The following is a 27,695-nucleotide window of genomic DNA, read 5'->3' on the forward strand; positions in this document are numbered from 1 at the left end:
TCTGGCCATCTTCCCTTAACCCCAATAGGTTGAGCAAGAGTTAAATGTAAAGATCCCTTTAGCTTCTAACTTGGGAGAAGGCGGAAGAGAGAGCTTCCTTTCAGAAGTTTTCAAAATGAAAGAGCAAAACCAATTTCCCCTCTTGTCCAACTTCTTAAACTATTGGCTCAATTAGCAAACCTGTGTTCTGTCTTTGCTCTGCCATCAACTAATTTTGTGACCTTAGGACTCAGACCTGTAGGCTGGGAGCTCTTTGAGAAGGACTGTCCTAGCACTTAGCACAGTTCCTATACAGCAGGCACTTAATAAATGCTCATTGACTTGACAAACTACTTTCTCTCAGTTTCCTCATCTGTATAATAGGAGGGTTGAACTGAGGATAGCTCTTGGGCCAAATATGGTCTTTGTGACCCTGAGACACGACCTCCCTGAGATTTTTAGCAACATTTCTTAGCCTAAATATTTAGACTATATGAGGCAACAACAAGACTATATGAGGATCAATTCTGATGGACGTGGCTCTCTTCAACAATGAGATAATCCAGACTAGTTCCAATTATTCAGTGATGAAGACAGCCATCTGTACCCAGAGAGAGAGCCGTGGGAACCGAGTATGGACCGCAACATAGCATTTTCACACTTTCTGTTGTGATTTGCTAGCATTATGTTTCCTTTCTCAGTTTTTCTTTTTCTTCTTGATCTGATTTTTCTTGCCCAACCAGATAACTGTATAAATATGTAAACATATATTGGATCTAACATGTATTTCAACATATTTAACATGTATTGGACTCTCTGCCAGCTAGGGGAGAGGGTAGGGGGAAGGAGGGGAAATTTGGAACAAAAGGTTTTGCAAGGGTCAAAGTTGGAAAAATTACCCATGCATATATTTTGTAAATAAAAAGCTTTAATTTTTAAAAAAGTAATAATATGATTCATATATGGGTTCTTTGAGTAGCTCAGGCCTTCTTAAGTCTTTTCCACTTGCGATCCCTTTTTGCCTGAGAAAGTTTTATGTGACCCTGGATATATATTCACATAAATCAAACATTTAATGAGAATAAATCATAATTTTGTGGCCCTCCCATTCAGTTAAAAGATTCCCTATAGGGCTGAGACCTACAGTTTAAGAAAGTGGGGTTGTAACCTATTGTTGAAACTATTAACTGGATAAGAAGCTATTTTTAGGTACCTCGCCAGTTGAATAGTCTATGATTCTAAGGTTCTTTCAGCTCTTGATGTTCTTGATGCTATTATCATTCCTCCTAGCTCTGATATTCTATATTCTAAAGTCTAGAATCATATCTAGATCCAATATTCTATAGTCTATGAGTCCACAATCTACGCCATATTTGGACACTTGCTCATTTCTAGAGATAATTATTTTCATCATATTTGGAGACCTGCTCAGATACCATCACAAACATGATTTCCTGATTCTGCCATTTCTAAAGATAATTATTTTCCCCAGGAAGACTCTAAATTTTAGATAATTTTCTCAGGTTCCTCCCACTTTGACATCCCTTGTTCTAAAACTCCTCCCCACTGTGCTATCTCCTGACATTCTTTGTTCTAAGACCTCTCCCAACATTGACCTTCTCTGTTCTAAGGTCCCTCCCATCTCTGACATTCCCTGTTCTAACAATCCTCCCAACCTTAACATTCCTTGTTCTAAGCTCCCTCCCAGTTTGAATATTCTATATTCTAAGTTTCCTCCCAGATCTATAGACTTACTGGATCAAGATCTCAGGGGAGCACCTGTATGTGGTTTCAGGTGAGAATCCTCCTCTCTAGTGCTGGACATTTCCCTGTGTTGTTTTGGGGTTGAAGATTAAAATAATCTAAGGGAAGGCAGCACAAGGTAATAGACAGACCAATGGACTTGGGAACCAGCACATATTCTGCTACTTGCTTACTAAATCATCCTGGACAAATTCCCGTGCCTCAATTTCTTCATGTGTGCAATGAGAATAATGTTTGTTCTACTCAACTCACAAAGTCGGTATGAGGCAGAAACAAGATATCATAGATAATAACAATAATAACAACAGTAATAATTAGGATTTAGGTACTATTTTAAGGTTCACAAAACCAAACCATTATTTTATTTTTATTTTGACAACAACCTGGGAAGGTATTGTTATTATCCCTTTTTACTGCTGAGGAAACTGAACCTGAGAAAAAGGAAGTGAACAAATATTTATTATGTGCTAACCTCTTTACAGATATTATCTCTTTTGATCTACAAAACAATGCTGCAAGAGAAGTACAATTATAATTTCCATTTTATAGATAGAGAAACTGAGGCTGAGAGAGGAAGGAAACAAACATTTATTTTATCCTTACAATGTGCTAAGCTCTTTACAAATATAACCTCTTTTGCTCCTCAAAATAACCCTGCAAGATAGGTGCTATTATTATTATTATTATTATTCCAATTTTACAGATGAGGAAATTGAGGCAGGTAGCAGTAAAGTGATTTGCCCAGAGTCACACAGCTAAATAAGTGTCTGAGGCAAGATTTGAACTCAAGTCCTCCTGATGCAGGTCTAATGCTTTATCGAAGGGGTCATATGAAAGGGCTTTGAAAATTAGAGACTTCTTAGGAAATCTCAGGTGCTTCCTCATGATTCCGAACTCATTATTCAGAAATCTCTGTTCATATCAATGTGGCTCTTCCCTCCAAGTGAATAGGTTACAGCGCACCCATCCTCGTCTGCCTTGTTCGATGCTTATCCATTGTCCCTCTGCAAGTTCCTAAGAAGGGGCCATCAGATATTCTGGAGATCTCCCTCCCTTTCTCTTGACCGTATGAAATTCTGAGAGCCCCAGAGGATATGAGCTGCCCATTGGTCATCTTTCAATCTCCCCACAAGATCAGCCTGTGTTCTTTTCCCTCATGTAGTTCTTTGATGAGATTCTTTCCTCGGGTTCTTTTTTTTCCTTCTGGTTGATGGATGTGTTGAGAGACACCAATTTTTCCCAAAGGACCGCTTTGGCTGTACCCCAAGTGTTTCAGTTTGTTGTCATTATTTCTCAGTTCTCTCAATGTGACCTTATCACTCACCCACTGAACCTAATCATCATATTCATTCCCACATATCTTTTCTCCAAATCTATGGGCCCAACGATCTTGACCGCATTCTAGTCTGGGAAAGAGAGTCCTGAGGGTTTACTCTCAACATATTCCAATTCAATGAACACTGATCGTCATATTCAAGATACTTTGCTACGTTCTGGAGCCACAAAGATTTTTTTTTTTAAAAAGACATTCTGTGTACAGTAGAAGGTGGTTGGGAGCAGACTTGTGGTTTTATTGGTAGGGGAAACCTTCTTTGAAATGTTAGGTCTATTATTAGACCTAAAGTACTGAGAGATTTAGTGACTTGTCCAAAGTTTCACAAGCTGGTGGGGATGCTAAGTTCTGGAGCCACAAAGATTTTTTTATTTTGTGGTGTGGATGCTAAGTTCTGGAGCCACAAAGATTTTTTTTTTAATGACATTCTGTGTACAGTAGAAAGTGGTTGGGATCAGACTTATGGTTCCCTGAAATGTTACATCTATTAACAAATGACCTAAAGTACTGAGAGATTTAGTGACTTGTCCAAAGTTTCACAAGCTGGTATGGATGCTAAGTTCTGGAGCCACAAAGATTTTTTTTTTTTTAATGACATTCTGTGTACAGTAGAAAGTGGTTGGAATCAGACTTATGGTTGTATTGGCAGGGGAACTCTTCCCTGAAATGTTAAATCTTAGAGAATGACCTAAAGTACTGAGAGATTTAGTGACTTGTCCAGTGTTTCACAGGCTGGTATGTATCAGAGACAGAGTTTAAACCCAGGGCTTCCTGGTTTTGAAGATAGCTTTCTATTGTACTACATTGCCTTTATATTACTACATTATAATGTCTGTGTGTATATATATGTGTGTGTGTAGTGTGTGTGTACATATATATATGTCTCTATATATATACTATATATATGTCTATGTAGATATATAGTATATAGATATGGAATATGCAGCATAGTACTATATTATAATATAGTATACTATTACTATAGTACATATCCTGTATATCATACTATATTATAATATAGTATAATAATATACTATAATGCTATAATATAGTATATTATTACTATGCTCTATCTCCTACACAGCATACTATATGATATTACTGTACTATATTACTATATAGTGTCACGATATTATGCTATACCGCTTCTTTGTCGAATAGGATATGTGTATTCAATTACGATGCAAAGTAGAAGGGGATAAGGGCCAAAAAAAGAAATCTTCCCAAAGCTAGGGGAAATGTGAGAAGTCCAGGGTGTGGGGTTTGGGCTGGGGGAGCAGAGAAGGCTTCAGGAAGAAGATGGGACTTGAAAGGGTTATAAGGAATTTCACAGTTGATGATATGTATAGGAAATGCATTCTGGACATGGGGGCTGGCTTGGGAGATTGAATATAGCAGAAATGGGTGGTATGAGTTGGAGAATAAGTAGCCCATTTTAATTAGAATGTGGACTATGTGGCATAGAGGGCTTTATTCCAGCAATAGGGAGCCAGTGACAAATCTTGTGCAGAAGTGTGATGCGATGGGGTTCGTGCAGTCTGAAAATTATTTTGGCTGAGATGTGAAGGATGGATCGCGAGGTCAGAGTGACTGGAGGCAGTGATAATTAGTTAGGAGACTCTTCCAGAAATCCAATGAGAGAGAAGGAAGGACTTAATTGGATTCATGAAAATGTGAATGGGAAAGGAAAAGACAGAGAATGGGATTTATGAAGGAGGGGAATTGATAGGATGGATCCCTGCAGAGAGCAGGAGAGAGAGAAAAGGATCTAGCGGCCCTTTAGAGAAGTTAGCGGCCCTTAATGGCTTGGCCCACGCTCAGAGGATATATTCTGGAACGCAAATCACCTGTGGATCAAAATGGTTATGGTTGAATCTTCTGCCTTCTTTTGATTAAAGCCCTTTAGCAAGGCAAGAGCAGCTGGAGCCGGATGATGGATGAACGGTCCTATAATGGCAATTCACACATGCAAATTGGTAGGCCCTAATTTAGACTTCTCCTGGGGTGGCCGGACCAGTTGACAGATCCGTTCTGGAAGAGGGAGGCTGGTTATTGCGATGTAATTTATGGGTATGTGTGCCATCATCTTTCTGGCTGCCGCCATTTATCAGGAGCTGTGGCTTAGATGATTATCTTGGATCACAACTCTCCTTTAATGATAACAGTCCCCATTTCTGTACTGCTTTAGGGCTTGCAAAACACTTTCCTCCCAATAACCGGTAAGCTAGGCAGTGCATGGATGATTAGACAGATTTTATAGATGAGGAAATTGAAACACAGAGTGGGGAAATGTTGCTTAGGATCATCTAGCCCAGTCAGTCAGTCAATAAAGAAACCTTTATTTATTTAACACCTACTATGTGCCAGGTACTATGCTGAGCACTGGAACCATAATAATGGAAAAAGACAGCCTTGCTCTCAAGGAACCCAGGATCTAATGGGAGACAACATGCAAAAAGCCATTTCAAACAAGCTATTTTTGTAAATGTATAGTCATTTTTCAGTCATGCCTGATTCTTTAAGACCCCATTTGGGTTTTATTGACAGAGATATTGGAATGGTTCTCCATTTCCTTCTCTAGATCATTTTATAGAGGAGGAAACTGAGGGAGACAGGATCCAATATCTTGCCCAGGGTCTTCTAGATAGTCAGTGTCTGAGGCTGGAACTCAGAAGAGGGGTCTTTCTGATTCCTAGCCTGGCACTCTAGCCACAATGTCACCTATATGGCCCACAAACAAGGTATAAACAGGATCAGTTAGGGCCAATCTCGGAGATCGGAAGACACAAAGATGAAGGATGACTGAGAAGACCTTTTATGGAAGGTGGGACTTTAGCTGAGACTTGAAAGGAGCCAAGAGGCAGAGATAAGGAAGGAGAATATTCCGGGCATGGGGGACAGCCAAAGTTATTTATTCTTAGGTACTTAATAACAGCTGGAATTTCAACTTACATAGTCTGGAATATGTAGCTCGGGGGCTCAAAATTCACCCTCAATCCTCACTAGCTGGGTAAGCTCCCCTGACTATGAATCTCAATTTCCTCATCTGTAGAATGAAGAGAGTAATATCCATAGCACCTGATTCACAGGACAGGATCAAATGAGAAAATGTATTTGACATGTTTGCAAATCTTCATGCAGAATGTTGAACAAATTCCGAAAATTGCTATTATAGCGTGCCTGGATTTTCAGTCTCTGCTTCCCCAGGCTTTCACGGCAGCTCTGACCTTTTAGGAAACTTTGCAATAGCCACGTGGTGGTGCCTCGTCCACAGTTATTTATCCCACTTCCTCACATCCCACTCACTTCGTGGTGTCTGAGAAACTTCTGGCTTCAAGTCACCCTTTACTCCTTCTTCTCCTTTCCTTTCCGCCACGTCTGATTAATTTTCAAGTTTCATCTATCGTACCATTATGATCACTTTCACAACTATCTTTCCTTCTCCTCCACCAGCACTTTAGCACTCACCACCCCCTTAGCACCTACCACTTAGAGCATTTCTCTGAAAGAATTCCAAGCTCTGATCAATCCGCAGAACTCTAGAGCTCTGGTTTGCCCAGTCACCCGATGCTTTGCTCAAAAAGTTTTAGTGGCCCCATATTGCCAATAGGGTAACACGCAAACTTCTCTGTCATTTAAATATGAATTCTTTGTAATATTCAGTCTTCCTAGACAACCTCCCACTCTTCTACGTGACCATCCCCCCCATTTGCCAGCTTCCCCTCAAACATCATCTTATCTGATTAGAAGCTCTTTGAAGGGCAGCGATGGTTTTTAGTTGTACTTGCATCCCCAGTGCAACATAAAGAAATGCATTTGTACAGCCATCAATGAAATGTCAATGAAATCACAATTCTGGTTAAAAACGTTTTTCAAGCTTATTCTTCTGTATATATGTTGTATCACCACTAAGAGCTTGTAAGCGCTTTGAGGACAAGGATTGTTTTGCTTTTGTATTTGAGTCCATGGCACCCACTATAGGGTCTGACATGTGAAATACTTAAGAAATGAAATTGCTTTGAATTGAATTGAATGCAATGACCAAACGTGACTTCCAAGGATGGATGGCGAAGATGGTGAAGAGGATCGATAGAATATAGGTGAAGAATTGTTAGACTGCATGGGAGCTGTTGGAATACACAGGAGCCACCTGACAGTGGCTGCTGGAGATCCAACCCAGACCTGCAGAATGGAACTCCTTGTGCGAGAGGATGATACAAGGAGACTGAGAGGCAATGGCTGTTCTCTTGGCTGAGAAGCCATTGCATTGTCTGACCTCTCCGACCTCTCTCCTCTTCCCTCTGCCTCCAATTTATTTCATTGCCAGTCAGAAACACTTGTGTCAGAAAAGACTGCCCTGTAACTCCTTCAGATGTTATGATTCAAAGCTATGAAGGCTCTCAGAGAATTGACCTGCCCCTTCACAAAGAATGTCACCTACTGTATACCCAACATACTGTATTATTTAACTGTACTTTTGTAAAAGGGAGATTTCCTCCCTGTCCATCTGAAAAGATCACATAGAGTGGCAAAGAGACAAAGTGTTAGTGTATTACATGAAATAGAAATCCTTTATAAAATGTGAAGTAGTTCTCCCTGTTGGAGTTAGAAGAGAAGTTGGCTGAAGATTGGTCATGTCCTTGATGGCCCTCAAAAAGCAATCTTGGTATCTCTCTGACAGGGAATTGAAGAAGCAAACAGATTTATAAATGTTTCTATCAAAGCAGTGAGAGTAGGAGGTAATTTAATGTCTTGATTCACGAATCCCCTATTTTTCATGGAATATTGGAGCAGAAATACTCATCCAGTAGCACTTTATTTTGACTTGACACAAGCAAAAAATTCTTAGGGAGAATCCAACTCTGTCATTTAGGAAATGTCTTTCTTTTAAGCTAATTCTGTCTAATGATTGATTGTTATAGGTAAGTGCACTATTGGGCTGGAGACTTGTGGTTCTAATTTGAAAAGTGCAGTTTTCAGGGGTTACCTTGAATCCAAGATAGTCAATGTCCTCTGGGAAACTCTTGAGTGTGAGTTTGGATGGTTGGTAACTCTTGAGCAAAATGTCACACAGTTTTTTTTTTTTTTTGATTAAAGCTTTTTATTTACAAAACATATGCATAGGTGTTTTTCAACACTGACCTTTGCAAAACTTTCTGTTCCAAATTTTTCCCTCCTTTCTCCCTCCCCCCTCCCCAAGATGTCAGATAGTCCAATACGTTAAATATGTTAAAATATATGTTAAATCCAATATATGTATACATATTTATAGTTCTCTTGCTGCACAAGAAAAATCGGATCTAGAAAGGAAAAAAAAAACCTGAGAAGGAAAACAAAATGCAATCAAACATTAATAGAAAACATGGAAATGCTATGTTGTGGTCCACACTCAGCTCCCATAATTCTCTCTGGGTGTAGATGGCTCTCTTCATCACTGAATAATTGGAACTGGTTTGAATCATCTCATTGTGGAAAAGAGCCACATTGTATAGTCTTGTTGAAAATGTAAACCACTTTGTTACAAATTAGGGTTTCATGGTGCTAGGTGAGTCATTGGCAAGTAACAATGATTCGAGGAAAAAAAGAGTAACAAAGAAAATCACAAACAAAAACATGGAACCGTCCTGAGTGTTAAAGTGAAGAATGAGCTGCAGCTTTAGGGGAAAAAAAAACTGAGACAGAGAGACTTTTAGTTATATCGAGGAGAGTAATGAGAAACTAAGAAGGAAAAAAAAATCTTTTCTTAGGCTTTGTGCAGTGATAATTATAGAAAAAAAATTGGCCAATTCTTATTTTGGTATTTTTCTCTGCTAAGGAGAAGGCTCTGTGTACTGGAAAAGATAAAACAAAGCAGGTGAGGAAGGAGATATGTAAAGGGGAGAAGGTAAAAATGTGTCTTGATAAGAGGCTGCATGATGGAGCACTGAGCATGGAGGCAGGAAGATCTGGGTGTGGATTCTGCCTTTATGTACTTTCTAGCTATTTAATTTTGTGCAAGTCAGTTAATTTTCCATCTGAAAATAGAATAATACTTAAAGCCCCTACCTCACATGGTGCCTGAGAGCTTTAATGTATGGGTGGAAGGTAATCTATTCAGGTTGAGCACTTTGTCATTCACCATCCCAAGAGACCTACTGAACAGACGTGTGGGGTATTTCTGTGGGCAGTTTTCCTAGTAGCTTTCTTTCCCTCTCAAGCAAACTTCTCCCCCACCCTTTACCTAATGGATGCTTTTCAAAGCCAGATCACTGACAGAAAAAAAAAAAAGAAAGGGGAAATATCCTTCCTTCTTTTCTTTTTTTTCTCTCTCCCTTTCCCTCCCTTCCTTCTTCCCTTCTTCTCTCTTTTCCTTCCTTCTTTCTTTGCCTCCTTCTTTCCTTCCTTCTTTTCTCTCCTCCCTCCCCCTCACTCAAGATTTTCTGTCTAAGATATATGTGTCCTAAATTCAGGCTAACCTTTCATGGAATAATACTGGTCTCTTCTCTTTGCTTAATTGTCTAAATTAGCTCCAAGCTCCCAAATCAGCTTTTGATAATCAAATAGTCTCTTGATTCTAAACAGGAAATTCTCTTTCTCTTTTCCTTCTGTTTGTAATTATTAAATGGAAAACACACGCAACTTTACATTTCTGTTGATCAAAAAAACAATTTTATAACATTTCTTGGCTTTAAACTTCCCCTCCCCACTTAAAAAAAAAAAAAAGAGACATAAATGCTTCCTAAGCCAGGGTAAAGCACCAAGTTAAAAAACATACATTTGTCCTCTCTAAAGAGAGAGAAAGAGAAACTGGAGGGAAGGTCATTAATATCTGTCTTCCGCCTAGATCAGCAGTGACACGGGCATATTTCATTCTTGCATTGTCTTTACTGTCTTAGGTCAAGATATCCAGCAGTTGCTTATAACTTTCCAATCTGCTCTCTACTTCCTCCTTCTCAGTGCTTGCTTCTGGGTCCCCTTGTCTCACTTCCCCATCTCCCACCCACTATCGTCTGCTCTAAGGTCAGTGTCAGTTGTATTCTGGGTAGTTTAACTTGGGGTCAGATCCCCAAACCCTGAGTAGTTTAGGGAACCCTGGGAAGGTTATTTCCCAGATGACAACACCTCCCATCTCCTTCCCATCTCCCCTTGCTCCACACCCAAGATTTTGGACAGAACTCAAGAGTATGGGTTACAAAAGTTTGCCAAGAGCTATATCAATTATGAGAGTTGGCTAGTATCAAAGTTTTCTGACCAAGGTGATCTGTATCCTGGCACTAGAAGAATCAAAATTTAAGAATATCTCAAAGTACCAAATCTAAACTGACACAGAATATTCCCCCCTTCACTATAAAGCAAAAAGAGGATGAAAATTTTCATTTCAAAGTAAAGTTATAATATTTTTGTATCAATTGACGCAAATTGATCAATTGATTGTTCTAGTGACAGGACAGTGTGATTGCTGAGCCACTATTACTAATCTTTGAAAGATCATGATAGGGGTGGCTAGATGGCATTACAATTAGAATATATGCCCTGGAATCAGGAGGACTTGAATTCAAATTCAGTCTCAGACACTTGATACCAGTTGTGTGACTCCTGCCAAGTCACTTAACCCTGATAGCCAAGGAAGAAAGAAAAAAAGAAAGAAAAAAAAAAGAAAGAAAGAAAGGAGGGAGGGAGGAAACAAAGATGAAGGAAGGAAGGTAGGAAGGAAGGAAGGGAAGGAAGGAAAGAAGAAAGGAAGAAGGAAGAAAGGAAGGAAGGCAAGGAAAGAAAGAAGGAAGAAAGAAAGGAAGAAGGGAAGGAAGGAAAGAAGAAAGGAAGAAAAAGGACAAAAGAAAGGAAAGAGAAAAGAAAGATCATGAATAAATTTATTAAATTTATTGAAAAAGAAAATAAGTACTATTATGTTAGTGAAGAGCTGATGTGATACCAATTTAAGGGAATAAAAGGAATAAAGGGAATAAAAATAGAATCCATTAACTAGAAGACAGTGAGATGGATTTTGATTACTGGGAAAATTCTAGATCATGTTATCTAAGAGATGGTTAATGAAGATATATAAAAAAAAAAAACAAATAACAACAAAAGGAAGCAGTGATCATAAAGAGCCAGCATGGTTGCATCAAGATAAACTGCCAGTGAAACCTTCCTCCCTTTCTTGAAAGGATTTTGTGATCATTGCTCAGTCATCTCAGTCGTATTTGACCCTCTGTGATCCCATTTGGGGTTTTCTTGGCAAAGAAAACCTGTCGCCTGATATTTCCTTCTCCGGCTTATTTCTCTGGATCTCCAACAGTAGCACAATGCCTGGCACATAGAAGGCATTTAATAAATCCTAGAAATCCAGAGAAAGACCAAAAAAAAAAAAAGGCATCTAGTTGCACTCAAATTAAAGATATGAAGCTGGAGGAAACAACCCCCACATTTTTACACTCTCAGTTTTTCATCACGTGCCTGGCACTGTGCTAAGTTCTGGGGAAACAAATACTCAAAAGAAAGACAGTCCTTTCCCTCAAGGAGCTTACAGTCTGTTGGGAGAAGACATGGCACAGAAAGAAGCTAAAAAGGGGTGGGACACCAGGGGCTGGCATTTGAGACTCAGAGTATTTAAATGACTTGACTAAGGTCACATAGTCTGTCTACTACTTAGCAGAGATTCAATCTCAGGTTCTCTGATGCCAGTCCAGAAGGCTTTCTATCGACTAAGAATAAAGAGTTAATAATACTGTCCTTGTCAGGCCATGTGTTTAGTATTAATGTTCACTTTGGGGCACCATAGTTTTGTCAAAACTAGAGATTAATGTCTGGAGGATAGTAACCAGGGAAACACAGAGTCATAGTTTCATTCTATATAATGATTGGTTGAAGGAATTAGGGATGGTTAGGTTGAAGAACAAAAGACATGAGAAGTGTCTGAAGATCTGTTGTATTATAGACAGATTAGATTAGATAGTACCAAAGGGCTGAATCTACACTGGAAGTTATAAAGTGAATAACAACCAGATAATGCACAAACACTTATTAAATACCTACTATATACACCAAGTACTGTTCTGTGTGCTGGGGATCAAGGTGGGGGGGAGGGAAGGGGGGCAGAAGGAGAGAGAGAGATGGAGAGAGAGGGAAAGAGAGGGAGAGAGAAGAAAAAAAGAGAGATACACACACAGACAGACAGAGAGAGACAGAGACAGAGACAGAGACAGAGGAAGACAGAGAAAGGGGGGAGGGGGAAAAGGAAGGAGGAAGAGAGAGGGAGAGGGAGAGGGAGAGAGAGAATCCCTCTCCTCATGGAGCTTATAGACTATTGAGAGACAAGAACATGTTTAACTATATAGAGAGTACATACCCACCAAATTTAAGAGTGTATAAGAAAGGAGAGTTTGACTTTTGTCTTGCTACTGGTCTGAGGTGACTTTGGAGAAGAATGAGGTAAATGACTTTGTGCAGCTTTGTACTTAAATATAATTCACTCACAAGGCAAGACATCACGCTCATGATGTCACTGGTCCTCTTGGAGAATGAAGGATGAACAACCTCTCCAGTCAACTGAAGGCATTAAAAAAGGCTTCATGCAACAGGTGGAATTTGACCTGAGTCCCAAAGAGCCTAAGGCCTTCCAGGACACTTTTTCTAATCTTTCTACTTCCCAGTTTCCATCAGTTCCTTCCTCAGTTTCTCTTTCCTTTGTGTTAGCTGAGCTATGACAAACTTCATTTGAACAAAGTGGATGAGAGTTCCAGAACTCCATGAGCTCTTAAGTATAATGCACCCAGTAGTTGAGGGAAAGTAATCTAAATGCAAATCCTTTTGATAGGACTCATTCCTAGCTATTATAATTGTTTGCTTTGGAAATAGGCTCCCATCTAAACAGATTAAATCTATTTCCCAGGGGCTCTGAGAGAAGAGGGTGGGACCATGTGAGAATTGAGGGAAGTGGGTGGAGATGGAGGGAAAAAGGAAGGTGGGTGCTGGTCCTGGACCTCAGCGATGCAATATTCTTTGGCACTTTCTCTTTGGTATCAAATTACATATGGCACCTGAATTCTGGCCCTGGTAGATACCTTCAGGTTTTAATAGTGACAAATCTAGTAGCACTCTTAAAGTCTCTGTCCAAGCAGCCCAGATAACTCTCGCCTAGGTGGTCCAGGTAGTGTATGTGAAGGCAATGCTGGAAAATGGATTTGTAACCGAAATCTGCCAAGCAGAGTCGATCACATAAAGCAAATTAAGTGCCTGCTGGGTCATGGCAGTTAGTCACTTAGTTCAATTCTACTTATTACTTAAAGTCTTTACTCCGTTACTTTGGATGCTTTTAGGCAAATCTAGGTGTAATCACCTAGATCCAAGGATGTAAAATGTAAATTCACGTCAGCCTGAAAATGTAATGAAATTGCCCTGAAGATTCATAGCTTATAACATTTTAATATTGTTTAATGTGTTTGTTTCTATCAAAACAATTTCTGACTTGAGATAACATTTAATTTTTTCATGTCTGGGACAAAACAGCACTTTACTGCTTGTATTTATTAAACACTACATTGATGGAGCTTTCTTTGTTTCTTCCTTCCTCCCTCCCTTCGTCTCTCCCTCCCTCTTCTCCTCCCTCCCTCCTCTCCTTCCTCTCTTCGTCTCTCCCTCCCTTTTCTCCTCCCTCCCTCCTCTCCTCTCTCTCTTCACCTCTCCCTCCCTCCTTTCCTTCCTCTCTTTGTCTCTCCCTCTCTCCCTTCTTTCCTTTTTTTCCCCTTCCTTCTCAGAGACTTAAGAGTAAATTGTCAAATGCTAAAAAGAAGGAAACCTTAAAAATGATTCCTTGAAATTTACCTGGTTGGATCCTTTCAGCCCCCAGGAAGGTGAGTTTGGCTTCTTTCACTATTGGATCCACTCCCGTGGGGCCTCTCCATTATAGAGTGCCTAGAGTAAGGGACTTGTAGTCAAGGAGACTTGTATTCAAATTTAGCTTTAGATACTTATTAGCTGTGTGACCCTGGGAAATTTGCTTAACCTGTTAAACAGCACCTGTTTTATGCTTGTTGAAAGTTTCAAGTGAGATAACCTATTAAAGTACTTTGTAAATCATATTTATATCTGTCTATATATACATATATGATTGATATGTGTCTTTATGTATATAGATATATTACATATGTATGTAATTTACCACATAAACCATATTGATGATATACCATATATATGTCTATACAGAGCATAATATCTATAGAATGATATAGTACATATAATACATATGCATACATACATACACACATATCTATATCCATTTAGCTATCTACTAATGGGTTGGCTTGATGGCACAGTAGATAGAGAACCATACTGGATATCTGCAGTACTTATCTTTGTTAGTTCAAGCCTACCTCAGACACTTGCACAAATCACTGAGTTTCACTTGCCCTCAGTTTCTCATCTGTAAAATGAGCCAGAGAAGATGGGAAACCAATCCAGTGTCTGACTCAAATAGGATCGTAAAAAATTGGATATGACTGCTAACAACATGCGATTGTGACTTGTGAAAACAGTAGGGTCAATAAATAGGTAAAGACGACAATTTCCCTCTCCCCCTAATTATTAATGATGTGCGAGCTCTGGGTAGACAGACATATGAATATGAAGGTACTCTGGCTTCTATATGTTAATCTGGAATTAAGCAAGAAAAACAACTGAACTTTTAAATATTTTCTTGACTCAGGAATCTGACTTCTTGCAATATACTCCAAGAAATTCAAAGACAGAAATGTAAGTCCAATATAGGTCAAGATTCATAGCCTTTCCCTCCCCCCCCCCCCCGAGGCAATTGGAGTTAAGTGACTTGCCCAGGGCCACACAGCTAGGAAGTCTTAAATGTCTGAGATCAGATTTGCACTCAAGTCCTCCTGATTTCAGGGGTGGTGCTCTATCCACTGCCCCCATAGCCATATATTTTTTTAAAAAGTAGCAAACAAATGGGGAATGAATCAAAGGGTAGATGAATGAATGGTGGCACATGAATATAATTTGCAAGTCAGTCACCAGGCATGTATGTTCTTACTAGTTTTTGTTAGATGTACTCCATCCCTGGTCAGGAAACTGTCATTCATATATTTAAAGCCGAGGTACAGAAATATGAATCCTGCTCTTAGATATCATCTTCTTATCCAGTTAGTCATGTTCCAATTCAATATGTATCTTCTGGATCTCTTTCCTTTAGCAAGTGAAGCACACTTCATGCCCCTGTGGTCTTCCATTTTTTTACTGAAGATTATGTGATATTAGAAATCTAAGTGGCTTCTTGCAGTATCATTTGTGTCCATGTGAATCATCAGAAGAGGGTATTGATTATTCATTTAGGCAAGTCTCTGGAGGTACTCTGTAAAGTCTTGCATGGATGCCCCGGGAAGATAGTAGACTTCTCTCTTAATGATCTTAGGTCAATATCCCTGAATATGGAGTCACCAACTACCACTAGTCTCTCCTTCCTCCTGCCTGGATGGTCATTTTCTTTATTGTTTCTGTGTCTCTACTTGGAGGACAAACCACTTTTCTCCTCAAATCATCTTGCTCCCTCCTCACCAAGAAATCTGTAAGCACCAGTTATCCTTTCCCTCTCCTTCTCAGCTCTCTCCCTATGTTCCCTCCTCTTTTCCCATTCACATATTCCATTTTGCTGATTTAAGGATAAATAAGATTCGAAGCCTTAAGCAAGCAAGGGTTCAGCACCATAATTCTACTTCTTTAGCCATGATCATAGTACTATTAAATGCTTTGGAGCCCAGAGATCCTGTCTGTTTAAGCTGAAAGTCTCTCTTCAAGGGAATACTTTTATATTTGTTAACAACCTGCCAGAAAACATTTCCATTTCAAATCTGGAGCCCCGGATGGCTGGAATCTAAACTGAGGAAGCCAGCCAGTCCTAGTTAGGAAAGCATCTAAGTGAAGTGGATCATTGCCCAGTTGTATTTAATTGAGCCTCATTTAATCTGAATAGAATGAATTCAAGAAGAAAATGTATCTATGCTAGAAAAAAAAAATCCATGTAGCAAAATATTGTTAACAATAAATACTTAGAGAAAATACCTGCTTTGTTATAAAAACAATCCTCTCCCTTCCCCCCAGGCAAGAGTCAGAAAACTATACAGTTCTAAAATATAGAACTGGGAATTGGTCATTTATGTAATTTTTGACGTTGATCATGCATGGGGTGAAATGGCAATCAGTGTTTGATGGGCAGATGTTACAGTCTATCAAGTTGTCTCATCTCAGTACGATTCTGAAATCCAGGGTCCAAGCATAAATTGGAAGTGTTTTAAAGACCTCAGGCTGAGCCAAATCACTTCTTTCCAGTTTCGGTTTTCTCTTTAATTAGACCAAGGTGAATCTATCTGAATAATGGATTATACCGTTCATTTCCTCTGAGTTCCCTACAAGGATCCAAATGAAAGCTATTTGTACTTCATGGAAAAAACCTCAGAGGGAAGGGTGGGAATGTTAATTAAAGGGAGGGGTGAGTACTTTCCCCTTCCATCCCCCAGCTTTCAAGAAATCGTACTTCTTCCCTGAATATCTTTCCCTTTCCCGCACTACATTCTGTCAAACTAGGTCATTTGTGTTCAGCCTTCCATCCTTCCTCTGATTTTCTGAATGGACTCTATCACATCTTTTTATTTTATTTTTTAAACTTCTGGTCTCTTCCTACCATATTCTTCACATCCAGAATACCTACATACTCCCATTGGCTTCCCACCCTGCCTCAAATGCCAACTTCTCTTTAAAAGTCCAACTGAAAGTGTTTTTTCCATCATTGAATCCCATAAGAATTACAAAATTTCAGAGTTGGGAGTGGTTTGGGTGACCATCTAATTCACCCTGTTCCTGACAAAGAATTCCCTTTTATACAGACAAATGGTCATCCAAGTCCTTGATTGAAGACTTCCAACAAGAGATGGCCTCTTGAAATGATACATTTTTCCATTTCATTATTTTGGTCACCACACTTTATTTTTAAAGCTAAACTATTCACAGTCTCTGTCAAATGTCAATTTAAGGGAATGACTGAGAATCTCAATTTCAGTAAATTTTTGTAATTTACTGTTACTGCTCTGGTGAATGTACTTGTTAAGAATCAGAATCTATAAATAATTTTGGAGTGTTTGAACAGAAGACAAAGACTTATGTGTTGCATCTTATTGGAAATCTCCAGTCAAGAAATGTAAGATCACAACCTCCTGAGTATGTGAATCTTTCTCACGTACATCTAAGCAGCTAGATAGCAGAGTGGATAGAGCTCCGGGATGTTACCCAGCTGTGTGATCTTAGGTAGGTCATTTTTTTTTCATAATTATAACTTTTTATTGACAGAACCCATGCCTGGGTAATTTTTTACAACATTATCCCTTGCACTCACTTCTGTTCCGACTTTTCCCCTCCCTCTCTCCACCCCCTAGCCCAGATGGCAAGCAGTCCTATACATGTTAAATATGGCACAGTATATCCTAGATACAATATATGTGTGCAGAACTGAACAGTTCTCTTGTTGCACAGGAAGAATTGGATTCAGAAGGTAGAAATAACCCGGGGGAAAAAAATAAAAATGCAAACAGTTTACATTCATTTCCCAGTGTTCTTTCTTTGGGTGTAGCTGTTTCTGTCCATCATTGATCAATCGAAACTGAGTTAGATCTTCTCTTTGTCGAAGAAATCCACTTCCATCAGAATACATCCTCATACAGTATCGTTGTTGAAGTATATAATGATCTCTCGGTTCTGCTCATTTCACTTAGCATCAGTTCAAGTAAGTCTCTCCAAGCCTCTCTGTATTCATCCTGCTGGTCATGCTGGTCATTTCTTACAGAACAATAATATTCCATAACATTCATATATTAAGTAGGTCATTTTACCACAATCTTTTAATTTCCTCTATTGTAAAATGAGGAGAATAATAACACCTACCTCCCAGGATTGGGGTGAGGATCAAATGGAATATTTAAAAAGCACTTCGCCAATCTTAAAGCACTATAAAAATGCCAGCTATTATTATTATTAGAATTTTTTCCTAAAATTGAACCTAAATTGGTCTCTTTGCAATTTCTAGCTACTATCCCTGGTTGTGCCCTCTAGCATCAAATTAAATAAGTTTTCTTTGTGATAATTCTTCTTAACTCTTAGAACTGCTATGTCTATAAAACAACATCAACAACAAAAACTTCTTTTCTCCTGGAAAACCTTTTCCAGTTTCTCCAATCGATACCTTGACTCAAAGCTCTTCATCATGTGGGTGGTATTTCCTTTGATGATCTCCAGTTATTGATGTATTTCTTAAGCTGTGCTACCTAGAAATGAACACAACACTACAGCTGGGGTATAGCCAGGAGAAAATGAAACAGATTCATCACTTCCTTCTTCCTGGATGCTTTGCCTCTCACTGAAGTCCAAGATCACAATGGGGTTTAAATATACTCCAAGTTCTTTCTCAGGTGAATGGTTGTTTAGTTATACCTTTCCCATTTTGTATTGAGGACCACAGAAATATAGATTTAAAGCAGAAGACACCGGAAAGGTAATTCAGTTTTTGTCTCATTTTACAGATGAGGCTGACAGAGATTAACCAAATTCATACTATTAGCAAGCTGCAGTGAGATTCAAACTCAGGTGCTTTGACTTTAAACTCAGTGCTCTGTTCACAGCACTTTGAAAAAATCACAGATGATATTTTGAAACCAATTATAATACTTTATGCCAATTGACTTTCATTCTAGATTTGGCTCGATGTTCTGCCCTATCAAAATGGTTTTGGATCCCGACTTTCTCATCCATTATGTTAGTTAAACCTTCCAACTTCCTGTCAACTACATATTTGACAAGAATGTCATTTAGGTCTTTCTCTAAGGCATTGATAAAAATATTAATCCATTTGTACAGATTACAGAATTCTTGAACAGTCCACTGAATACCTCTTTCCAGTTGACATCCAATTTTCATGATTATTCTTTAGTCCAACGATTCAATAATTTCTGAATCTATCTCCTTGTATTACTATCAAATCTGTTTCTATCCATCTTTTTTTTTTTTTTACAACAGTATGAAATGAGATCCTTGATCAAATATTTTGCTAAAATTTTGTTAAATTATATCTATAGAATCCTCTTTATCTATAGATTTAACAACCCTATCCAAAGTTAGTTTGTCAGGGTCTGTTCTTGACCAACTTTCAATTTGTATTACATTTTATCTATTCATTATTTATTTCTCCTATATGATACTGCAGGTTTTTTTATGATAAAAAATGATCAGTACCTCTCTCAGGGTATCTACATATATGTGTATATTTAAATTTCTCTTTTTCTCTATAGCCTAGGAGCGTATATGGATATGTGGATGCATATATATGTATATCTATGTGTGTATGTGTATACATACATCTATCTATACATCTCTCTCTATATCTATATATGTGCATATTTATATCTATCTCTTTCTCTATAGCCTGTGTGTGTATACATACATTTATCTATTCATATAGATACATATGTATCCATGTATGTGTGTGTATCTATATCTAACTATATATAGCCTAGGTGCTTGATAATTGAATGTTTTGTGACAGAAAACATGAATGATTGATTTCAAGAAAAATTCAGTATTAACAGGAATGTTGGAGATTGGCAATACATAGGTCTGCTTCACTTACTCAAACATTTTTAGAAATATTTATAGATTTTAGTCCATAGCAAGTGCATTCATCATAGCAGTAGTGGTAGATTATAAATGTTTACTGACATTTGAAGTCCCAAAGTAAGCCTCTTAAATTGACATTTGACAGAGTCTACAATTAGTCTGGCTTTAAAAGTAAAGCCTGGTGGCCAAAATAATGACATGGAAAATGGAAAATTTGGAGCCAACTGAATATTAAAATCATGAATTTGAGAAATATACAGGAAAAAGAAACTAGCACGAGGCTGCCAATGGGCAGTGAAATTATCTATGAAGACTTGGAAAGTTGGAAGAGAATTATTAAAGGAAAGTTGCATTCTCTACTGTTCATATTCTGTCACGTAACAGCCTTTGGGAGATGAAGGTTATCCAACTTTCAGAGGCTTGTGGAATTTTGTGATGAATTTGTCTTCTCAAAAATCTGACATATCACTAAGAAATGGTCATGGTTTCAGAGACTCTAAGAGCTGGAAACAACTCTGAAGTCTAGTACACAGGATGCCAGGACTGGCACATCATAGAATTCAGAATCATTAGAATGGGAAAGATACCCAACCATCTCATTTTATAAATGAAAAAAAAACCTAAGGTCAAGAGAGGTAAAGGTTTTCATTTGAGGTTATAAAGTGGGTTGAGCCAGGACCAAAACTTAGAGGTCTTGAGTGTCCAGTTTCCTTTCCATTATGCCATCCTTATTGATATACTAAGATCATATTGGTACTTCAGTAATCAAAATTCTCTTCTTACATTTCCCTACACAGTTAGATTAAGTTTCATAATAATTAGCTTTTTATTTAAATAAGACAGCTGGATGGCCCAGTCTTAGACATTTGACCCTGGGCAAATCATTGCCTGTCTTGGTTTCTTCTTCTGTAAAATGAGGATAGTACTAGGTCCTACCTCCTAGAGTGTTGTGAGGATACAGCAAGATAATATTTATAAAGATCTGTGCAAACTTTACAACTCTATGGAAATGTTAGCTATTAATTGTTTTTATATTCTTCGGTGAAATACAAACATCTTTTTGCACTGGAGAGATTTTTGCAATGAGACTGATGCATGTTCCAATCTCAGATTGCCCTTCCCTCCACCTCTCACATTTGTACATCCATCTTTTCTCACCAACATGGCTTCATCTTCCCTTTATCACCTTTTCATTGCCCTGTATTATTATGATTATCTCCTAACTGGCCACTCTACCTTCCTAGTTTCCCCTCGCCAAACCTTTCTTCACAGGTAGCTATTATAATAAGCTTCCCAAAGCTCAGGGTTTCTAATAGATGCTTTTTTATTGACAAGCTCTGCTCTATTCAGATATAAACTTCTTGGGCTCAAGGATCATTTTGCTTTTGTCATTATCTTCAGGGCTTAACAGAGTACTTGGCATACAAAAGGCACTTAATAAATGCTTGCTGCTTGATGTTATTTCTTTAAATACAAGTTTTATTAAAAAAGAAAAGGACCCATATGATTGTAGCAGCCCTTTTTGCAGTGAAAAGTGGAAATTGAGTGGATATCTATCAGGTGGAGAATGGCTGAATGAGTTATGGTCTATGAATGTTATGGAATATTATTGTTCTATAAGAAATGATCAGCAGGATGATTTCAGAGCGGCCTGGAGAGATTTATATGAACTAATGCTGTGTGAATTGAGTGGAACCAAGAGATCATTATACATGGCAACAACAAAATTATACGACAATAATTCTGATGGACATGGTTCTTCTCAACAGTGAAATGATTCAGGCCAGTGCCAATAGACTTGTGATGGAAAGAGCTATCTGCATCCAGAGAGAGGACTCTGGGGACTGAATGTGGATCAAAGCACAGTATTTTCACCTTTTTTATTGTTATTGTTTTTTGCTCGCTTGTTTTTATTCCCTTTCTTGTGTTTTTTTTCCTTTTCGATCCGATTTTTCTTGTGCAGCATGATCAATGTGGAAATATGTTTAAAAAATAAAAACTTTTATTGATGCTTTTTTCCCATGGCAATCATTTCTAGATATCTCTTTGAGATACTGAGACAGAGCTTTCTTGTAACCAAGAAAAAGTAGTTTAACAAAAAAAAATCCATATTTTAAGCATAACTGACAGGATATACCATATTTGGTCCTTAGTCATCTCCTGAGAGGAGATGAATGGGTGGAATAAACATTTATTAAAGCACCTACTATGTGCCAGGCACTGTGCCAATGTGCTTTACACACAATATCTCATTTGCTTTATGCTAGTATCTCATTTGATCTTATAATAACCCTACAAGTTAGGTGCTGTTATTTTGTAGTTGTTTCTTCATGACCTCTTTTGGGATTTTGGAGCAGTTTGCTATTTCCTTTTCCAGCTCATTTTACAACTGAGAAAATTGAGACAAATAAAGTTAAGCGACTTGCTCAGGATTATACAGCTGTACCTGAAGCTGGATTTGAACTCCAGTACCAGTGCTCTATCCACTGCACACTCAGTCACCCTAAGTACTATTATTATTCCTATTTTACAATTAAGAAAACTGAGGCAAACAAAGGTCACAACTTGTGATTTCTTCCCCTAAAGACCAAGATCCCTAAAGACCAACTTCTGAGATAGTATTTCTATTTCTTATTCCAGGTCTAGCACACTGGACCTCTTGGATAGATATGATTTATTATCTCTTCTACAGGATCAAGAATTGCCAATTTCATTCCCTTTTCTAAAACTTTCACTGTCCCCTTAGTTCTTTAAAAAAATGATTTTTGTTAACAATGATTTTAAAATATATAACTTCTTTTTTATTAAAGTTTTTTATTTTTCAAAACATATGCATAGACAATTCTTCAACATTAGTCCTTGCAAAAGGACTTGTGTTCCCATTTTCCCTCCCTTCCCTCATGCCCTCCACTAGATACCAAGTAGTCCAATATATGTTCATCATGCCCTTTAGTTCTTCAAGGATATAAAAGAAATACCTTATAATTATTCTACAAGAAATAATGAGCAGGTTGATTTTAGAAAAGCCTAGAAAGACTTATTGTAGAGGGCTGAAACTCTGAATCACATGAGAGAGCACTTAAGGCTACCTATTTGATGTGAGATAATGGCTCTATTAGCATATATTTAGATGATGGTTCTCCTTACCATTGCTGAATGTTTGGTGGTAAGATAGGTTTTGGTAGGCAAGGATTGAAGAGCAGAGGGAAAGGAGTCAGAGTCACTTGGTAACAGGATGATGAGGAGAGAGGCCGGTGTTGGAATCCTAGTGTTAACTCAACTTGAAACAAGGTGATAACTCAAGGGAGATGTTAGAATCCTAGTGTTGTGGAGATTTTAGAATCCTAGTGTTAACTCAACTTGAAACAAGGTGATAAGTCAAGGGAGATGTGAATTCACAAAGTTACAAAGTTTACTTGTGAATCTCCCATACTTGTAAATTCCAATGAGTAAAGGTGTAAACACAAGCATTGTATCAATTAGTTCTACTTAGTACCTTGTTTCAGGTTCTGGCCCAAAACATCAAGATTCGAACAGGCTAGAGTCTCCGGACTCCAGAATCCAGGATACATCTTTGGCAAGCCACATGGCAGCTTGCCTCCTCCTTCACTTCTCCCCCTAAAGACCAAGTTGGACTTTGATTTATCCTGATTCTGGCTGATCCTGAGACCCTCCAGGGAGCTAGCCCGTATTTTATTTGCATCAACTGATGCTGAGTGAAGAGAGCAGAACCAAGAGAACATTGTACATGACAACAAGAAGATTCTGTGATGGACTTGGTTCTTTTCAACAAAGAAGTGATTGAAGGCAATTCTAATAAATTTGTGATGGAAAGAGACAGAATATGGGTAAAAGCATAGTATTTTCTTTTTCTTTCTTTCTTTCTTTTTTTTTTTTTTTTGCTGTTGTTGGTTTGCTTGTTGTTTTTTCCTCTTGTGTTTTCCCCCTTTTGATTTGGTTTTGTTGTTATTGTTGCTCAGCATGATGAATATTGAAATATGTTTAGAAAATTGTACACACTTAACCCATATCAAATAAGAAGGGAGGAGGAAAATTGGAAACAGAAAATGTTAAAATGGGAACGTGTAAAGCTATCTTTGCATATATTTAGAAAAATAAAATACCATAAAAAAAGAAATTCCTAAGCTTGTCATTTTTGACCCTATGCAATCTGGCTCCCAACCTACCCTCCCCAGTCTTATTATAGACACTCTCTTTACATCTAGACCAAATTGCACTCTTTTTCTCAGTTTTGTTCTGTTCCTGTGCATTTGCCCACACCATCATCTCCTCTGAGAGCTTATCTCCTTATTTATACTAGGATTCATCTTAAAATTGCTTAGAGCATTTTGCTTATGGGCTTTCCTTGTATCTCTATTTGAAGACTTATTTAACCACATTCCCCTCTTCCACCCCTTTTATTAGATTATAAATTCTTCATGGTCAGCAACCTCATGGATTGTTATTTTTTTTTCCTCTGTCTATCTTCAGGCCTGAGCAAAGGGCCTTGTGCTAGCAGCCAACCTTAAAATGCTTTTTCTACTGAATCATGTCCTTAGCCCTTCCCCATTGAGTCGGAATTATGTTCTTCTGGGTCCCTTTACAAAATGAAATGAATGAAAGAGCCGCCACTAATTTCCGTTGCCAGAAACCTGAATTGGATCAGCAGTCCCTAATAATAGCTGCACGACCCTGATTTGGGCTTTGAGTCTGACTGCATGGAGATTTCTGTTTCCAGAGAAAACCCATTATTACAAAATCCTATTATTACAAAGGCTTTGCATGGTAAATAATGACCGACTAGAGGAAAAAAAATGTGTTACATTATTCATTCTCTTTATGCCCAGTGTACTGATTCAATTCAGCTCACCTTGATACAACAAGTGTTTATTGAACATTCACCCACGTGGGCCCAGCAGGTGGGAGGTACATAAGCGAGAGAAGGCACTGTTGTCTTGGGAGAGCGAAGAAGTGATGTTTTGGGGGGCTGGAGGTGGGAGAGGGAAACAAAATGTACACGGGTAGATGAACAAACTGTGTACAAATGATGCATAATTCAGAGCTGAAATGTATGATCCAGTCTAAGTTCATAAAGCAGAGGAAGGCTAAACTGCTCTTGCTATTTTAAAAAAATGGTATCTTGTAGAGAAGTAGCTGGAGATACTGTTCCCCTATTCTTTCCGTGGCTTCCCCTGACTTAGTCTGCATCAAACTTCCAGCTTTAAACCATTACTAAGAATATTTTTCTGACTCCTAACCAACCCTTGGGTTTGGTTACATCACAACCATTGGCTTGATCTTGCCTAATATTGGATTTATTTTCATGGATCATAGCTTGAACCGTGTCAAGTGCTTAGTACAGTTCCAGAGTAGGCACTTAATGTTTTTTTTTTTTTTTTTTGGATTGACCGGCTCTTTCATCAGCACCATCCCCCAGAACACGGCTGTACCACACTGGTCCACTTCTGCTATTAATGGCTCCAGTTTGGGGATGGCTTAGGTCAAGCATGCTTGATTCCCCTACTGGCAAAGTTTCTGGCCCTTCGGATTTCACCACCATGCCCTTTGTACAGATGTTGTCTCCGCTGCTCTTTCCTCTTTTTGGGCTCTCTTTGATGTCTTTTGGCAATTAAACTTAAGCTCCTTGAAGTCAGAGCCTGGCTTTGTTTTGGCTTGTGTTTTGTTTTTGGCACAATGCCAAAGGGCAGAAGATACCCTTTGGCTATCTCTCTAAAGGGAAAGGAAATGAATGTAAGTACTTTCAGAATCTTCCTGGAGGGGAGAAAGTACCCCAGAGACATCATAGTTCCTAATTTTGCTAACTTGTTTTTGTGTATGAGACTTTTGATTTCATCAGTGGAGGGAACATGGGTAATATAACCTCAATCAGTGCCCCTTATTTTAATATAATTCCAAGTAGCACAGGACCTGGCACATATTAGGGACTTCATAAACATTTGCTGAGTATTGACTGATTCTACAGCTAATTCTCCAAGTGATTTTCCTAGCTTGGGTCACACAGTCAAGATTTTCCAGAGGCAGGATTTGAGTCCATCTTACTGATCCCAAGGCTAAACTTTTTGTTTACTATTCAGGGAGATTTCTCCTTATTCACACAATCATTGAGAGAGGTGCCCTGCTGAGATGGCCAGAGGGCCAGCTTGGAGGATAGGAAGATCTGTGTTCATGAACTACCTTCTCTGATGTTTAGTACTGTGCCTGGCATATGGGAAGCTCTAAAGAAATGCTTCTAGACTAGCTGAGTGACTGATCCATTCTAGATATGTATGTTACCTGAGCCCCAAAGACCATTGGCATGAGACTCTCTCCTCATTGGAGAAGGTTAATATCCTGCACCTGTGTGCGGAGCAAGGTGGAGCTGATGAGAGTGGGATGCAGGTGTGTGTGTGGGGAAATGGAGAAGGGATACGAGAGGTACAAGGGTGAGAAGAGAGAGGAAGAGAAGGAAGAGAGGGACAGAGACAGAAAGAGAAGAAATCTGTTCTTTGCAGTTTCTGGCTATACTACTTTCCGGTGTCAAGAAAGAAGGTACATACATGGGTTTCCAACCTCTTTTCAGGGTCATGAAAGGAGATAGATTCTGGGAAGAAGCTGATATGTAGAACTTCAATCATATCCCTAGCCTTAATTTACTATAATAGAAACTTCAGGAAATTTCTACTTGGGTGACATCTGGGACTCTCTGTCTGTCTGTCTCTCTCTCTGTCTCTGTTTCTCTCTCTCTCTCTCTCTCTCTCTCTCTCTCTCTCTCTCTCTCTCTCTCTTTCTTTCTCTCTCTCCCTCTCTCTCCTTGTTTTTGTCTCTGTCTCTATCTCTCTCTGTCTCTCTTCCTCTGTTTTTTTTTTTTTTGTCTGTCTCTCTCTCTCTCCCTTCAAAGGGAACGCTCATTTACTTTGTGTATTGTCTGATATATATTCTCATTTGTATACTTTCTCTCATTTCTGTTTTGTTATCAATTTGGATAAATGGGTTTCTTTCCTACTTGCTGTGTGTTTATTATAGAATTGGTATTTGGTGGGAAGGGAGTGAAGCCTTTGGGTCCTCCTTTCTCCATTAAAGAACAACAATTAGGAGTTTAGTTTGAACCTAAAAATTACATGCTCTAGATTAATAACATTTAAGAAAACAAATAGATAGAATTCTAGCCCTCTTTCTGAGATGATCAGAGAAGCCTCCCCCCCACCCCCCATGCCTTCCCTTCCTGGCATGAATTGAAATCTCCCTTGGAGAAAGGTGGGGGGAGGAGACATAAGAGATGTCTATTCTTACCTCATTGTGAGCTTCACACATGCAACTTGTTTCATGTGACCTTGAGCAAGTGATTTAACTTTTTAATATACCAGATGAGTAAGACCTTAAGTTACAGAAGCATTTCAGTCTTCATTGATAGAGGGATTTTCCACACCAGAAATTTCCCACATAGATAAATCTACAAGTCTGGATCAGAAGCAAACAACCACAAACCCACTCAACATTTAGGAAAAAACATCCCACTTGCACTTTCATCAATCAAGCATTCTGCCATCACTGCATCCAAACAGCCAAACAAACAAAAAAGATTATGATCACGCTGCCTCAGAAGCACAAAGTTGGAGGAGACTCCAGTGGCCAATTAGTCAATTCATATGCCTCTTCCCACTTCCCCCGAAATAAATAAATAAACAAAATTCTCTACAGCATCCCAGTGAATAATCCTTCAGCCATAACACTTGTCCTATCGAGCCTTTCACATGGCACTGGTTAGAGCTTGGGTTTCAGAGGATTTAGCTGAGCTACTAAAAAATTTAAGGACATTAGGTTTATGTGGATGAGATACACCCCAAAGCAGAGCCATGGGATCCTAGAATCACAGATCTAAGAGTTGAAAGGGAGTTCCGTAAGGCATCTAGTCCAACCCATTCATTTTATGTATGAGGAAACTGAGACCCATGCAAGGGAAATGACTTGCCCAGAG

This window comes from Antechinus flavipes, chromosome 1, assembly GCF_016432865.1.
Source record: "Antechinus flavipes isolate AdamAnt ecotype Samford, QLD, Australia chromosome 1, AdamAnt_v2, whole genome shotgun sequence".
Lineage (NCBI taxonomy): Eukaryota > Metazoa > Chordata > Mammalia > Dasyuromorphia > Dasyuridae > Antechinus > Antechinus flavipes.